This window comes from Callospermophilus lateralis, chromosome 17 (genome assembly GCF_048772815.1).
Source record: "Callospermophilus lateralis isolate mCalLat2 chromosome 17, mCalLat2.hap1, whole genome shotgun sequence".
NCBI lineage: Eukaryota > Metazoa > Chordata > Mammalia > Rodentia > Sciuridae > Callospermophilus > Callospermophilus lateralis.
This window is the reverse complement of record NC_135321.1, coordinates 42,511,914-42,527,634: the sequence shown is the minus strand read 5'-3', so window position 1 is coordinate 42,527,634 and position 15,721 is coordinate 42,511,914.

Here is a 15,721-nt window from a genome sequence, read left to right as displayed (position 1 = left end):
GCTGCTAGTGTAACGTGGTATTTTATTGTACAGTAAACATTTTTCTAAATAAAGGAGTACATTCTAAAATAGCATACAAAATATAGCAATGCATAAATCATTTATGGTCATTTTAAAATTATTAAGTACTATGTACCATACGGAATGTATGTGTGCTATCATTTTATGTAGAGTTGGCAGCAGGTGTGTTATTTACACCAGCACCACCACAAACATCTGGGTAGTACATTGTGCTACAAAGTTACAATAGCTATGACATCACCAAGCCACAGGAATTTTTCAGTATTAATAAACCATTACTTTATGTAAAAAATTGAAAAAATGAAAAATGTTATGTATGAAGTGTTGACTAAAATGTTGTAACGTGAAACATGACTATATTAACATGTAAATTGCAGCAATTCTTATGAGTGGTGGCATTAACTTAATTCCAGACATAACCACCGGGCATAGTTATGTACAAAGCTTTGTGTTATAGACTTAGGGTACCAGTTCCTCTTCTCCATAAACTCCAACTCTAGGATGAGCCGATATTTAAACACAAAATACCTGCTGCTATATTTCGGATCCTGAATGTCCACAGGTCTCCAGCCAGTGGTACTATTGGCATGTGGTGGAACTTTCAGGAGGTGGGGCCTAGTGAGAGAAAGTTAGGTTATTTGGCACATGCCTTTAAGGAAATATTAGGAGCCTGACTCCTCCTCTTCCTCTCTCTGCTTCCCCAGCCACTAGGAGGTGAACAGCTTTGCTTCCTCATGTCTTCCATACCATGTTGTTCTGCACTTCATCATAGAACCAAAAGCCACAGTGCCAACTGAATGTGGTCTGACAACTTTCAAACCATGAGCCACATTGAAACTTTTCTCCTCTAAGTGGATTTACTTCAGGGCTTTTTTCACAGTTATGATAATCTGACTAACACACCTGTATCATACGACTTCCACTATGGAAAAATGTTATTTGAATACATATGTGCCTCACACTGTACTCCCTATGGAAATAGCAAGGATCATTGTAGGATGGGTGTGAGGCTAATGGCAAAGTTATGCACAGGGAGACATAATACGAGAGCAAATAATGGACTCAGCATGGAGGAGAAAACTTGCTGGAGTGACAGAGGAATCAAATGAAGAAATGTGGATGAGATGTGGTTAGTGGGATGTTTGAGATGAACTCTAGGCAGTAGGGAACAACATCATGGCTAGAAATACTGGGGAAATATAGATACAATGCAATTTCATTTTATATGAATCTAGATATGCAAATTTAAAGTAACGAAGTTTAAGAGGTATTAATAAACTATCACTTTATGTACAAAATTTGAAAAGTGAAAAATTTCCTAAATGCAAAAGATTGTTAACTTTAACCTTGTTAACAGTTTCACAACTTCATATGACCATTTTAGCTGATTCAGAGAAATTCCTCCCATCCTTTGTCTAAAATTTACCTTCAAACTTCTCTGAATGCATGTGGTGACTTCCAATCCTGTAATTTTAGTCTGCATAATTGTCTTAGTCCATTTTCTGTTGCTATTACTGAATACCACAGACAAGGTAATTTATAAATTGTAAAGGTTTGTTTTTTTTTTTTCTTTCCAGCTCATGTTTCTGGGAATCCGAGGATAAGGATCTTCAAATGGAAAAGTTCTTCTTTTTTGTTGGATCCTCTTTGTAAATTCTCAAAGTCGTGTAGGGCATCACAGGGTGAGACAGAATGCAATAGTTGAGGTCTCTCTGACTATTTTTTTTTTTTTAAAGCAGAGTCCCATTTGTTATGGTTCTACTGTTACTCATTTAACCTTAATTACCTCCAAAATCCCATACTAGGATTAAATTTCCATCCTCTTAATAACTCACAATGGGGATTAAATTTCTACATGAGTTTTGGTGGGGCATATGAGCCACAGCCACGACTCTACCAATTATGTCCTTGTACACGATAACAACATAATTGAAATCCTCATTAAATAGTGCTACTAGGGCTCAGGCTAATGCCTGAAGTAATGTTTCCAAATCTGAAACTTTGAAACAGGATTTGAATGCAATCAAATGACAGGAAGAGGTTCATCAATCCACTGTCATGTGTTCTTCTGGAGATTTAAGGAAATGTCTCATGTGAACTAATAACGGAGCAGCTGAGCAGAAGCATGTGGAATGAAACATGTTCCACCAAGGTGAAGCCACTGTTCCAGAATGCCTTGGCTTCTACACAGTTTAGATTTATTTGCACAGAAGAAGTGTTATTAACTGATGCACCTTTTGTGTGATGTAAGCCTTTAGGACACTTGTGTAAGACACAACTCCCCGATGTTGATGGGGCAGGAAGCACATAATTGGAAGATGCAGATAATTGGCTGGAGAAGAAGGAGAAAATCACAGGGCCTTAGAAGTCACAGGAATTCAGCCTTTGAGTGAGGGAGGGATGATGGCAATGTTTAAATTAGCATGACATACCCAGATTTCTGTTTTAGAGAGATCATTATGGCAACCGTGGAGGGGGGAAAGACTTCAGGCTGTATGTCCTGCTGGGGACCGGGTTTGTGTGTAGGTCAGAAGATGGGGACCTATCAGCAGTGTCAGTTTTGGGGAAGAGAACACAATTTCAAAAATTATTAAACCAGTCAGCCAACAAATAGTTAGTGAACATCTACCAGGAGCCAACAACCATTCTGTGCCTTAAGAGGTAAAATCCAAAGTCCTTGGAGCTTGACTAGATGAACAGAGTTAATAGCAATCTGCTAGGGGAAGAGGGAGAGAGGGAAGTTCCTTTTGCCTCAGCAGTTTTGCAAAGCCAATTTGAGAAGACGAGTTTTGAATGTGGTCACAAATGAAGAGTCAATTCTGAGAGGCAGACATAGAAGAAAAAGGGTAAAACTGGCCCAGCAGACTAAACGAAATGATCCAAGGCCTGGGTGCTCCAGGTCAGAGCCCAGGGAGCTAGCTTCTCTAATTCAGCACTGGTGTCCACTGATGGTAATGGAAGATTCAGCTCATGTCAAGGAATACACTGGGAAGACCTTTGAAGGACAAGATGAGTCCTTTGGGTTTTATCTCAAATGCATTGAATGGTCACTGGGACATTTCACAGGAAAATTTAAAGATGAGATGAAGAATATGTACTGTAGGAGGAATCTAGTCTTGGTATATAGGTGGGTGCTTCATTTAAATATAAATTTCATCCTGTATCAGTTATCCATTGATGCCTCTCCATATTTAGGGTATTTCTGGTAGACTGCATGAAGACTTTTACAATTCACGCAGGGTATTATTACCTGGAGTAGTGATTTTATATGGTTCTAAAATGCCCATTTTTCTCCTATGTGAAGGATTTTGAATGGATTTGTTAGTTCAAATGACAAGACACTTTGATAGAAGTATACTTTTACTTGTTCTGAATTATCATATTATGTTATTTGTCTCTCTTTGCAAATGTGTATTCCACATCCAAGGCTGGTTACACCCCAAAGAAATCATTTGCATTAAATCAAACATTTCATTATTCTTCCTCTTTTAAAAACGTAAAGCAGGTATTTAATCAAAAGAGAGACATTGCCAATTTCAGATCTTTCTTGTCTTTTAATTTGCAACTTACACATTTCTACTAATAGCTCATTCATTTCTATGCTAATATAACTAATGATTTAAAAACATTTGAGAATCAATTTTTAAGACTAAGATTGAAAAAGCTTGTTTATTTCTATTCAATTTCTACCCAGTGCTTGTTGGAATGTTCTCCTGAATGTTGTGGTGGGCGATTCCTTTAAGCAAAAGCATAAATTGTCTTTTACAGAACTACTGCCTCTAGGAAACCTTCAAGGATTGATTTTCGCACTTTTTTTCCCCTTACTCAGTGTCACTTCAGAATCCAGTCATTTTGTATTTTTCTAAGTTGCACCTATTATTTAGAAGCCAAAGCAGCAGTAGCACCCGTTCATCGATAGACTTCAAGACTAATCCTCCCTCTGCCACAGAACTGCAAATACATATAGGACTCCATCACTAAGGACTGCACAGAACAACAGCTTAGATAAACATATGGCAATTTACTAGACTGGACGTTCCTTCTGGGTAAAAATATCCTTCCAATTATACTGAGTCCATTATTAAATGCAAAGAGAAAACATTCTGTGCGTTTCTCATGCTCTCCACAAAGTTCAAAGCCAAACGAAGCCCAAAGGTCAAAATAGGTTTTTAGAAGAAAAGTGAAGGAAGAGAAATACTCCGGTTACCAGGGGACAAACATTTGTACCCTTCACTCCTTTGCATTCTCCCCAGGGCTGAGTATTCGCTGTTCCTGAAGATGGTAGCAAAACAGCTACTTTATAAAATAGGGCAGCTTCCTTTGTTGTCCAAAGAAAGACAAAGTCAGAAAAGCTAAGTAGGCAGGAAGACATGGGGAAAGGGCAGGCTGCCAGCTTACTCTTGCCCTCTACTTGCTTCTGAGTGCCTGGGACTCAAATGGCTTATTTTATCAGACTTCTCATTTGTGGTGTTTGGCTCATTTTCTAGATTTGTCAGAGGAGCATTTTCTTCAGCCAAGTGTTCCCAGGTCAATAACAACACAGCCTTATTGATCATTCTATTTTTCTATACACGTGTGATGGAAAAAACTCCCGTCCACAAGTGTTTTCTTTGTTATTCCTTGCACGAAATGTCAATCTTTCTGTGATCCATTTATACAGAGTATTTGTATTTTTTCCATTTGTTACATTTTCAGAAAGTGTCGATCCTTTTATGATCCACATAGAGAAAATAGTGTTTGATGAGTGGTAGAAAAGAGAATTCAAGGTGATAGAGTTAGAAATGGATGCATAATTTTGTTCTCCTGAGCCTCAACATTCACAGAAAAAAAAAAAATCAAAGTTCCTATATGACATTCGGGCACTTAAATGTATACCCAATAGTGATTGGAACCATTGTTGTATCAACTGGTGGCCCTTGTGACATTTTCAGAGAGAAAAAAAAAAGTCCTTCTTTAACATAACATACCCAGAAAGTGCCATCCGTTGGGCAAAGTATTTAGTTTAAGACAACAGATGATGATCCTCCCTAACAAGAATCCACCTGCAAACAAAGTCATGAGTGTGAGCTTAGGCATGGTGATTAGAGGACCTCCTTGCTACACTAGACCACCACTGAAAATTGGGGACGAGGAATCCACAGAGAGAAGACACAATGCAGCAACAATGAAAGGGTATGAGTGTGAAGGGCAGGACTCTCTCACTTCATGAGCCTGCAGTCTCTGCAAAAATAGACCTGGACACCTGACCAAGAGGAAAGACCAGAAAACGAGAGAAAACCAACGAAGAAGAGCTTCCAGTTAGGCTGGTAATTCAGAATGCAGCAGTCCTCAAAATAGGTTGAGGGTTATCTGTCAGTTTTTCCTGAAATAAGACCCAGCCAGATACTGAGCAGCTTAAAATAGACCTATTCCTTAGGAATTACCAAAAGGGGATAAAGACAGGCAATTTCCATTCTGTGCTCTTCTCCAGAAATGACTCTCTTATTTCCTTTCTCTGCACTCACACTCTTTATTCCCAGACCCACTAAAAACACCAACACCCTAGATGACTGCTTGGGCATCCAAGGCAATGGCTATAGAAATACCTGATTCACAGCCCGTCCACCCAGGAAGGCTACATAGGAAATGCTTCCTACGGGGTCTCACTTCAGGGAAGTGGACTCAGTAAAGAGAAGTGGGCAGGTGAGTCTTGTCAAGTCCTCTAGAACTGCACAGGGTCAGAGAGTGGACCCTCAGGAGTCTGAGAATATCCACATGCACTGTCAAGCTGCTAGTTATAGGCAGGCAGAACAAGAAATGAAGGGTAGTATTGGGCTTAAAGGAAAGGTAAATATCCCCAACAGTACCGACCAGGAAGGAACTTCTCTACCTGGAAATCTAAGTGGAGAGAGAGAGAGAGAGAAGTGAATGAGGTAGGAGCATACATTTGGAGCTTTTTGTTGATGGGCTCTTGGTTTTCAAACATAAGACTGAAAGAGGAAATAAAAGGGATGAGAGAGATGAAAGGAGAATGCACCAGAGTGCACACACAGCCTTCTCTCTTGTTATCTCTACCAAATGAACCAGGAGAGGAGATAATTTAGTGCCTCCATTTAACCATCACGGGCAGTGTTAACTCGAGCAGTCAGTGAGTATTGTAAAATATGTTGCCAGTAACTGGAGTTGACACAGACCTTGGCAGAGTTACTTAACAGTTCTCTACCCTTCTCCACGGAGTCCCCTCCTTGAAGAAACTTTCCTTCTCCACCCAAGAAACTGCATCCCCTTGATGCCTCAAATCCTTCTCAGAAGTTTTCAGACAGATATTTTTGATCTTTTAAAAGCTATTTGCAATTAAATATAGGAAACATATCAATGTTCCAAAAAACAACTGAGAGTATGGAATACATTTTGATGGGTAGCTTTGTTACCACCTACTCTGCTGGCCCTTCATATGAATTAGATAGCTAGCTAGCTAGATAGGTAGATAGACAGATAGATAGACAGACACTGTCATTATAAAAAAAAATCCTCAAGTATATGGGTGTATTTTTAAATAGTAATTCTTATAAAAGATAATTTTTATTAAAAACATAAAGCCACAGTTCAAAGGGCAGTAATTAATTTAAAACATACTTTTTAATACGAGAAAAGAATGGATAGCATAAAAGAATCCATTAGCATACTTTCTGCCATTATTCATTTCATAGCCTTTTGTAAAATTCAATACTCAATACAAGATTCAGTTCTAATCTCGTTTAGATCTATATCTTTGGAAACTATAACCCAAAGCAAAGTATGAAAATTATCAGTTATAGGAGACAGAAAAATCTTCCCAGAGATTGTTTTTTGGCATTTCCTGCTAAATCACCTTTACAAACAACCCCTCAAGAGTCTTAAATTTTGTTGAAACAGCCTCAAATTCAGAATCTGCCAACCTGCAGGTAGTGAGCTTTTTGGGAGAGCATTGGAGAATAGTTGGAGGGAGTTGGAACTACTCAGGAAAACACACTTGCTAATGGCAGGCTGGAGGCCAGAGTTCCTGAGAAATTGAACTCGGAGTTGAATGCACCGTCTTTCAGTTATGTTACTGCCTGCAGGTTTTTGTAGCTTAACCCAAGGACATCTGTGCGTCCGCCAGCCCCCCCCGCATTGAGTACTTGCTGTGTATGGTGTGTTCTTGAAGGGTTTTTGGGAAATGAAGCAATATTTCCAACAGCGGTCAAAAACAGGTCAAGAAGCCCTGGGTAGTAAAAGAGAACTTTAATTTCTTTTTCTTGGGTCTTAGAGAATCTAGGATTGAGTTTCTTATCTTGTGTGGTGAGGAAAGTTGGCATCTATATTATGAATGCAGGTTAAGAGAAAAACAGTAGGAGTCTCAGAAGGTGCTACCCGATCAGGTTGTACTGTGTATCTAGCTATATATTTATCCCTGGGTCTCTTTCTTATTTATAAGGTTCTCTGTGACTATCTCTTTAAATATCAAACTTTTTAGTTTTGTTACAAAAAATGTAGTGGTCCCAGAGACCAGGATGGTGCTAACAGAAGAAAAACTGAGGGGCCCCCACAAGAAAAGTAGAGTCAAAGGGTTGGAGTTGAAGCCATGGGCCAGGTTTCAAGTGAGGGTTTGATTTTTACCGCGTTTGGTAGTTGGCTTCCTGATTAATGTTACAGAGTGTGGTGTACCATGTTTGGTCCTTGGAGCATAAAGTAAATAAGAGGTCATCATTGACCCCAGGGAGGTCAAATTATCTTGACTAATTTCATTCTCTTTTTTTAATCAAAGAAATTTTAATTTGAAGGACATTTGCCAGGTAACTGTGTTAAAAAAAATAAAGTGACTGTTTTCAAGTGGCAATAATGTTCCCACTAAAACTTTACCTAATGCTTGATCTTCATATTCCTCATTCCTCCATACCTGAATCAGAAAGAGTGATGAGCCAAAGATGGCAGAGCCTTAAAATGTAATGGCTAACTTTTAAGGCCGTATGAAAATAGCTCTTTCAATGTGATCACATCTAAATGGCTGCGTGAAATTTTTTTTTTTTTTGCATCGAACTTTCTGGGCCTCTTAAAACTCACAGGTTTCAGTGGAAATAAGCAGCTTCCAGCTGGGTCATCTGACTTAGGCAGGAGAAATCACTCAGAGCCTTAGTTTTCAGCTATAAATATACGATGGCTTTGTGCATGTTTGCAGATACTTAAGAATTGAAGAAGTCGATGGTTGAATCTAATCTAGGTCTAGGGCAACATTGGAAAAGCAAGGTATCCACAATTTCCCTTGCTTGGTTCCATCAGAATCTTATGTGAGACCAGCAGTTGATGGGTTGAGTTGGTTGGTATTCCCTTCAGGATTAGGTTTGGTCCTGGTGTTCTGTGTACTTCTGAATTGAGAAGCTAAAATGGGTTTGCTCCTCTTTGGATGTATCACACCAAGGCGTGCTCTGTAACTTGGGTGTGTGTGCTTGGCCTCCAACTGGATTATAAACAACTTCCCTGGCAGACCCTTTTAATTTAGTGAGAATTGATATCCCTGCCAAATGCAGCATTCTCCAATACCTACAGAACAACAGCTCTGAGATTTTAGGGAAAAAAAAAATTCCACGGTAAATAAGATTTACAGGTTTTATGACTATGTCAAGCTTTAAACAACGTGGACTGGATTTATTTATTCATGGAGTTCTCAAAACCTCAAATAGGGAATGAGGGAAGAAAATGAGCTCTCTGGGTCCTTGCTCAGCCTCTTAGTGACTTTGACCTGGAGCAAGTTATTTAATCTTCCCAAGGATTAATTTACTTATCTGAAAAATGAAGATACAAACCCTTACATCACAGAATTGGTCAGTGGATTAAATAAGATAAAACATCTAAAACAGTAAGATTTTTCTCCATTTGTTTTGAGATGTATTTTGTATTGCTCTGCTTCTACATCCTCATGTAATTTAGATTATGTCTTTGGCATACTGAAAATGTAGACTTAATTTTAATGTACAAACAAAGCCAAAGTATTGCTGTTCATTTTTAATTCTAGCTAATCACTCTTCTATTAGATGTCCCAGTGGAACTGCACAGCAAATCTCTGGGAATTATCTGATCACTTTGTGCCCTTTTAGATGTGACCTTAGTATTATCCTCTACTGGTCATTGATTTTTCTATTGGAATTTTATAGAGCTTTAAATGGCCCTGCACTAATGATGCCAATGTGTTTTAAAATATTGAAAGGTAAACCGATGCTTCCTATAGACAGTGCATGCTCTTCCTGAGAAGTTAAATCCCTTTAGAGACACTGTCCTTTGTTCTCCTATTACATTGAGTAGAGTTGCCTGACTTGCTACTCAAGAGCCATCAGGATATCCGAGCTCTGAGTTCCCAGTCATTTACTTTATACATTGTCACATCATCCATCTTCTTTGGAGTGCAATAAATATCTCCGCAGAGGTCACTACCTTGGAGATAGTTCAAGTGTTAGCTTCAGCCCATGAAAAACTCAAAGTAAATCATACCATTTTTGGCTCTTCAGAATCTTTCCAGCCTATTTCATAAGAGATCACATTTCTGAGATAGAGGGGAGATTTTAAATTCTTCACATAGGACTTTGTAAGCATGCCCTTTGGAAATAAGAGAGAGTCGTGACTATAGATAAGAAACCGAGTGACAAACTGTGGTTTAACTCATCTCTTTCTCTCAAAAGTAGGCATGACATTTTCAAAGTTACTCTAGGAAAATTCCAAAAGCTGACAGCATGTAAGTCTGATTCTTATTTTGCACGACAGACTGTATTAGGTAGGGAACCTAAGAGTTATTAAATAGTATTTGTTGTTTTCTGTTAGGTTTATATGATATCAAAGGTGTGTAGCCCCATCTCCCTATGGGATAAACAAGCTATTTTCAAAGTTTTCAGGGAAGGTATAGGGATATAGAAGGACCATTAACACTTTTAAGTACCTTGCTTATATCAGTCACAGTGTACTGAGTGTACACTGTGTGCCAAGCTCCAAAAAGTAACACAGAAGGCTTCTGTCCTCAAAAGTGTACTAATACCTGAAGGTTCAAATAATGAAAGATAAAATTTACGGCAGTAGATAAACCATGGTGCACACTGCAAGTACTACAGGAGCTCAGAGAAGAAGAGAAGCTAGTGGGTTGTGGACTGGAAAGATGGCTTTTTTTGGAAGAAAAGAACTTGGTCAGGAAATTTGAATAGGGTAGGATTGGCCAAGAAGATGAGGAAAGAGATTTATGGAAGTAGGAAAGGAATGGCAAAGAGTAGAGTGAGTGAAGAACCTGTAAAATGATTGTTGTGAGTGAAGTGAATGAATTAAATAATCATTTTGGACATGTAGTTTGGAGCAAGTGGAAGACAAAACTCGAAATCTCTAATTTGACCTTGATGGATGTAACATAGATTCTTTAGCTAGGAAGTGGCAGTAGGAAAACAGATCCCCAGGAAAATAAATTTAGTAGTTTTATTCAGGATGGGTTAGAAATGAAGAACATAGGGCATGGTAATTGGGATGATCTAAGATGGTTACTGAAGACTAAGGGTCACAAAAGGGATAGAGAAGAGATCAAAGAAATATTCAAAGGAAGAATGGCAATACATGGAAAATATTCTCAAATTCTTAGGATAATTAGTCAATGTGGGAAATGCTCCATTTAAAATTTATGTGAAATGTTGCGATAATTATGGGTTTTAGAATTATACTTGAGTTTGAATCCCCCCTTGCTTCTTGAAAACAGTAATATCAGGAAATTTATTACATTATTTGTACCTAAGTTTTCCCAAACCTAAAATGAAAATAAAGTTGTTTATGTTAGGACTGAACAAGCTAACACATAAAAACCCCAACAAATGCATGGTACCTATTAGGCACTCAAAAAATATTATCTCCTATCCCACCAAGTTAATCCTAAAACATCCTATAATAGGGAGCTTGAAAGAACAAAATGGAAATTCTCTTCAATCTCATTGGCTAGAAATGCAATTAGTTATTTTCCACAAATGGTGGTAACTTGAACCATAGTAAGCACTTGATAAATACTAGTTGTTATTACTGTTGTTGTTGTTACTGTTAGAGATGGTGAAAAAAATGGTGAAATGAATTCTGGAGAGAACAAAGTTATGGTCCTGAAATGAACAAGAAAAGTTAAAGTACAAGGTAACCCCTGGTGTATTATGTTATAAAAAATTAGGATAAAAACTGCAAAACCATGCCAAAAAATAGATATAGTTAGTAACCAAAGTGACTGGCTTTTGTAATTCTCATTTCTGGTAAGAACTCCCTCTTAATTTAGGAGCAACACTAGGTAATGCTCATTTAACTACCTGAACTGTGAAAGATGTACGACTTGTCCACTGTTGCCAAAAATACCCCTTAGGAGACACTCAACCTGCCACGGAGGGGACAGAAAACCAAGGTCCTTAAAATAAATACAACTAGCAATCTATTTTAACATAGGGGGAAAATAGGAAACTATGAATGAACAAAAAACACAGTTCCCTGTGATGGTTTTTCATAAAGCCAAACACCAAATATTGGCTTTCCCTTGTGTTGGAAAATGAATAGATAAACAGTTTTGCAATGACCTGAAGGCTTGGATAGTGAGAATAAATAAATTATTGACACATGAGGAGTAGACAATTCTCCATCCGCTGTTGAGCTTTTCATTCTTTGTGGAGCAGATGGTCTAAATAAAGCAGCCAAAAATAACAGGTGGGTTTTATTGCATTAAGCCACTGAAAACATTAAGCATCTACAGTTTAAATCATGTTCAAGATAACAAGCCTTAAAATAATTTTGGAATTTTTTTTTAGAATTTGTGAAACACCTTTGTCCATCTTAAATAATATCAAAGCACAGAGACTAATGCATAGATGAACATATATTTAGGGACAACACGGGAGCGACAGATTGGAAGAAACAGCTGCTCTTTATGGAGATGGTTTAACACAGGGTTGTTAAACCATGTTGATAGACTCTAACTGATGTGGATAACATCACCTTTTCTGAGGCCAAACAAAGCTCGGGTCTAAGTCATTGTTGCTATAAATCTGATGATCTCACATGTCCCACACATTTCCATTTACCATATGGAAGTTGGTTACCAAGAACTCAAATACAGTATTCCTCCTATAATTTGTCATGTGCATAAGTCCAGTTAGAATTCAAGTTGCAGTCTAATAATATCCATTCAATATTTTATGTATTTGTCATAGAATAAATGTTTTTATAGGTCAAGGAAGAGTCTGTGATGTAGGAAGGGATAAATATATTAGAATATATTACCTGGGTTGTCAATGGAGGAGACAATATAACTCTGTTCAAGATTGTTACGTTTTAAACATGTTTGTATTAGTGCATTACAGTTATGCATAGTATTGGAGTTCATTTTGAAACTATGAATGAACAAAAAACACAGTTCCCTGTGATGATTTTTTGTTAAGCCAAATACCAGATATGTGTATTCATAAAGACGTATAACATAGTTTGCTCCATTTCAGTCCCCAGTACTTTTCATTCATCCCCTCCTCCTACCCCTGATCATTTCCTCTACTCTCTAGGTCTTCCTTCTATTTACTTATTTATTTTTAATAGGTACATCATGGTTTTATACACAGGAGGAATGCATGGGATGCCTTGTGGCATACAGGCACATAATTTAATGAACTTCACTCCTTGCTTCTTCCCCTTTCCCTCTTTTCCTCCCTTCTATTTTTGAGATGTGTGGTATTCTATTATAACTAAATGCATTTGATGGGTAGGGTTTTTAAAGTGAAAACCACATGTCTTTATTTGTCTTCCCCAATATCCTGGAATAACCACCATTAACTTTTTTAACAGAAGCCTTCAGAATCTGTGCATGTACATCGACAGTTGAATAAATGCTCAAACCATTAAGTCTACAGTGCATTTTAGGGATCTTTTAAATTCATAAAATATCTTCATCCTTCTTGAATAATTTAAAATTATAGCCACTTTCCTGGATATGAAGCATGAATTATATAAAAAATGGGATTATGTCTCCACTCAATGTTTTCAACTTACTTTTAAAAAATTCCACTTTTAAAAAATTTCTCATAGCCTTCCTTCATTATCATACATGGAGATTTACTTCATACTATCCAATGTCTAGGCCCTCTCTTTAGAGAGATCCTAGTTATTTTCCAAAGGATGAGTATTTGTTTAATTTCCTTGCTTATAGACACACTTGCTTATGCAATTGTACCACTATTTCTATATAGATAAAGAAGACATGATATACCTTTTGGAACATACATTTTTTAAAATTTCTCACTGTCTTTTACTTTCAATAATCCATACTATTTTTTTAAGTGTTTGGTTTTTTAGGGGACTACAATGTCTCTTATTCTTGCATCTTATCCTGGCTGCATTTTTGCATCAATGAAGAACTATGTACTATTAATAGTTTGTGGGGCAGGAAAGAGGATATAGTAGAAGAGAAAAAAATGTTTAAACCTTGGGCCAAGAATACAGAGAACATTGGTACTACCACTGAGATGTAATAATTAATTACTAATAAATAGTGTATCTTTGATAAATCACTTGATAAATAAACATGTCTCTTGGGTTTTGATTGTCAAACAAAATCTATCTTATGTAAGCTCAGTTCAAATACAGATACTTGCAAAAACAAATGTAGGGTGTAGGTATGTGGTAGGAGTGTCATTGGCAAGAGATAATTTCTACCTAACAAAAAAGACATGATATGGCAATATGATATTATGATAGTCAGATGAGACTAGATAAATGAGAAGAAACAGAGAAATGCGAGGGAAAGAAAAAAGAGGATTTGATCCTTGAAGATCCTGAAAGATCGAAAAGAAAGATATCCTGTATGTAGAATACAGAGGCATAATGTTAAGGTGCAACCCCCATCCTCGTCTCCCGAATCAAAAGACATGGTATGAAAACAGATATAGTGGGATTGGAGTGAAAGAAGCATAGAAGTAGGAAGTCACAATGACGAAGGTCCTGGCAGGGCCATGCACAAAACAAAGAGAATTGGATATTGAAAAGATTCTTAAGTTGATTAGTGCATATTCTGGCTCTACTACACCATGATGAACAGCTGCAATTTGATTACTTGTATATAGGTTTTGGATTCAGTGAAACAAATATTAGTGGAGCACGCACATCTGTCCCTAAAGAATGAGCTGAGTCCAAGAAAGATCAGTCACTCAGCTACATAGAGGAAAAGCCAGACCTGGAGCACTCTCCTCTGATTCACTGGATTTCCCTTAGCTGAGACCCACAGAAAACCTCCACTTTGTAAATAATATTAGCATCAAGGCTAGATACAGATTATCAAGCATTTGTTGGTCTATTTTTTCCTACTCTGACCTGGAGTATTTTACGTTTTATTCCAAATTCATTTATAGATATACACTTTACATATGTGCCTCAATTTAATATTATAAATAAAATTGAGAAAAAAAGACGAAGAAATTCTCCTTTCTCATCAAACTTGCATTCTAGCAACTTCAAGCCCACTTTACCTAGCTGTTCTTGACCAGTAAAGATAACTGAATTCTCAAGAGTTATTTTGGTCCATCCAAGGTACAGTTGCATTCTCCCCATGTTTGCACTTTCATCAGATGTTCAAGAAAATGAATGGTCCTATTTTACCTGCTTATTCCACTTACAACAATATCTTCCAAGTTCATCCACATTGTCACCTATTTCAGACTTTCCTGCCTTATTAAAACTGAATAATGACCCATTGCAGGAATATATCACATTTTACATGCAATATTTAAAATATTTCAATTCATATGAGCAGTGAGTAGAATGGTGTTTTCCAGAGGCTGTCAGGAAGGGAAGAAGAGGACTTGTTCAAGGACTCTAAAATTTCCAAGTAAAGATGAGTCAGTTCTAGAATGTTTTTGTATCAAACATTGTACCTATACTTAACAATACAGCATATTGGACTTAAAAATTTTGTTAAGGTGGTAGATCTCATGTTTTGGTTTTGATTAACACAATGAAAGAATGTTCCAAAACACCAGAATAGGGACATGAATAGACTTTGGGAGGTGATGGATACACTTTTTACCTTGATAGTGAGATAGAAATAGGTATATGTATGTTCAAACTCACCAAAATGTGTATATTAACTCACAATAGCTAAACTATGAAACCTACCTAGGTGTCCTTCAACACATGAATGAATAAAGAAAATGTGGTATATATACACAATGGAATATTACTTAGCCTGAAAAGAAGAATAAAATGATGGCATTTACCTGTAAATGGCTGGAGGTGGAGACTATCATGCTAATCGAAATAAGTAAGTCCCCCCAAAAAAGGTCAAATATTTTCTCTGATAGACAGATGCTAATTCACAATAAGGGGTGAGGCTAGGGAAGAATAGGGTCACTTTGGATTAGGCAGAGGGGAGTGAAGGGAGGGGAGGCGAATGAGGATGGGAAAGATAGTAGAATGAATTAGACATTATTACCCTATGTGCATATATGACAACATGACTGGTGTGATTCTACATCACGTACAACAAGAAGAATAAGAAGTTATATTCCATTTACGTAGGATGTGTCAAAGTGCATTCTACTGTCATGTATAAATAATTAGAACAAATAAAAAATCTATATACCAAATATATGCATTTTGTATGTATCAGTTATATCTCAGTAAAGTTATTAATTAATCAACATGTCCTTATTCACATATTTTGTAAAAGGAA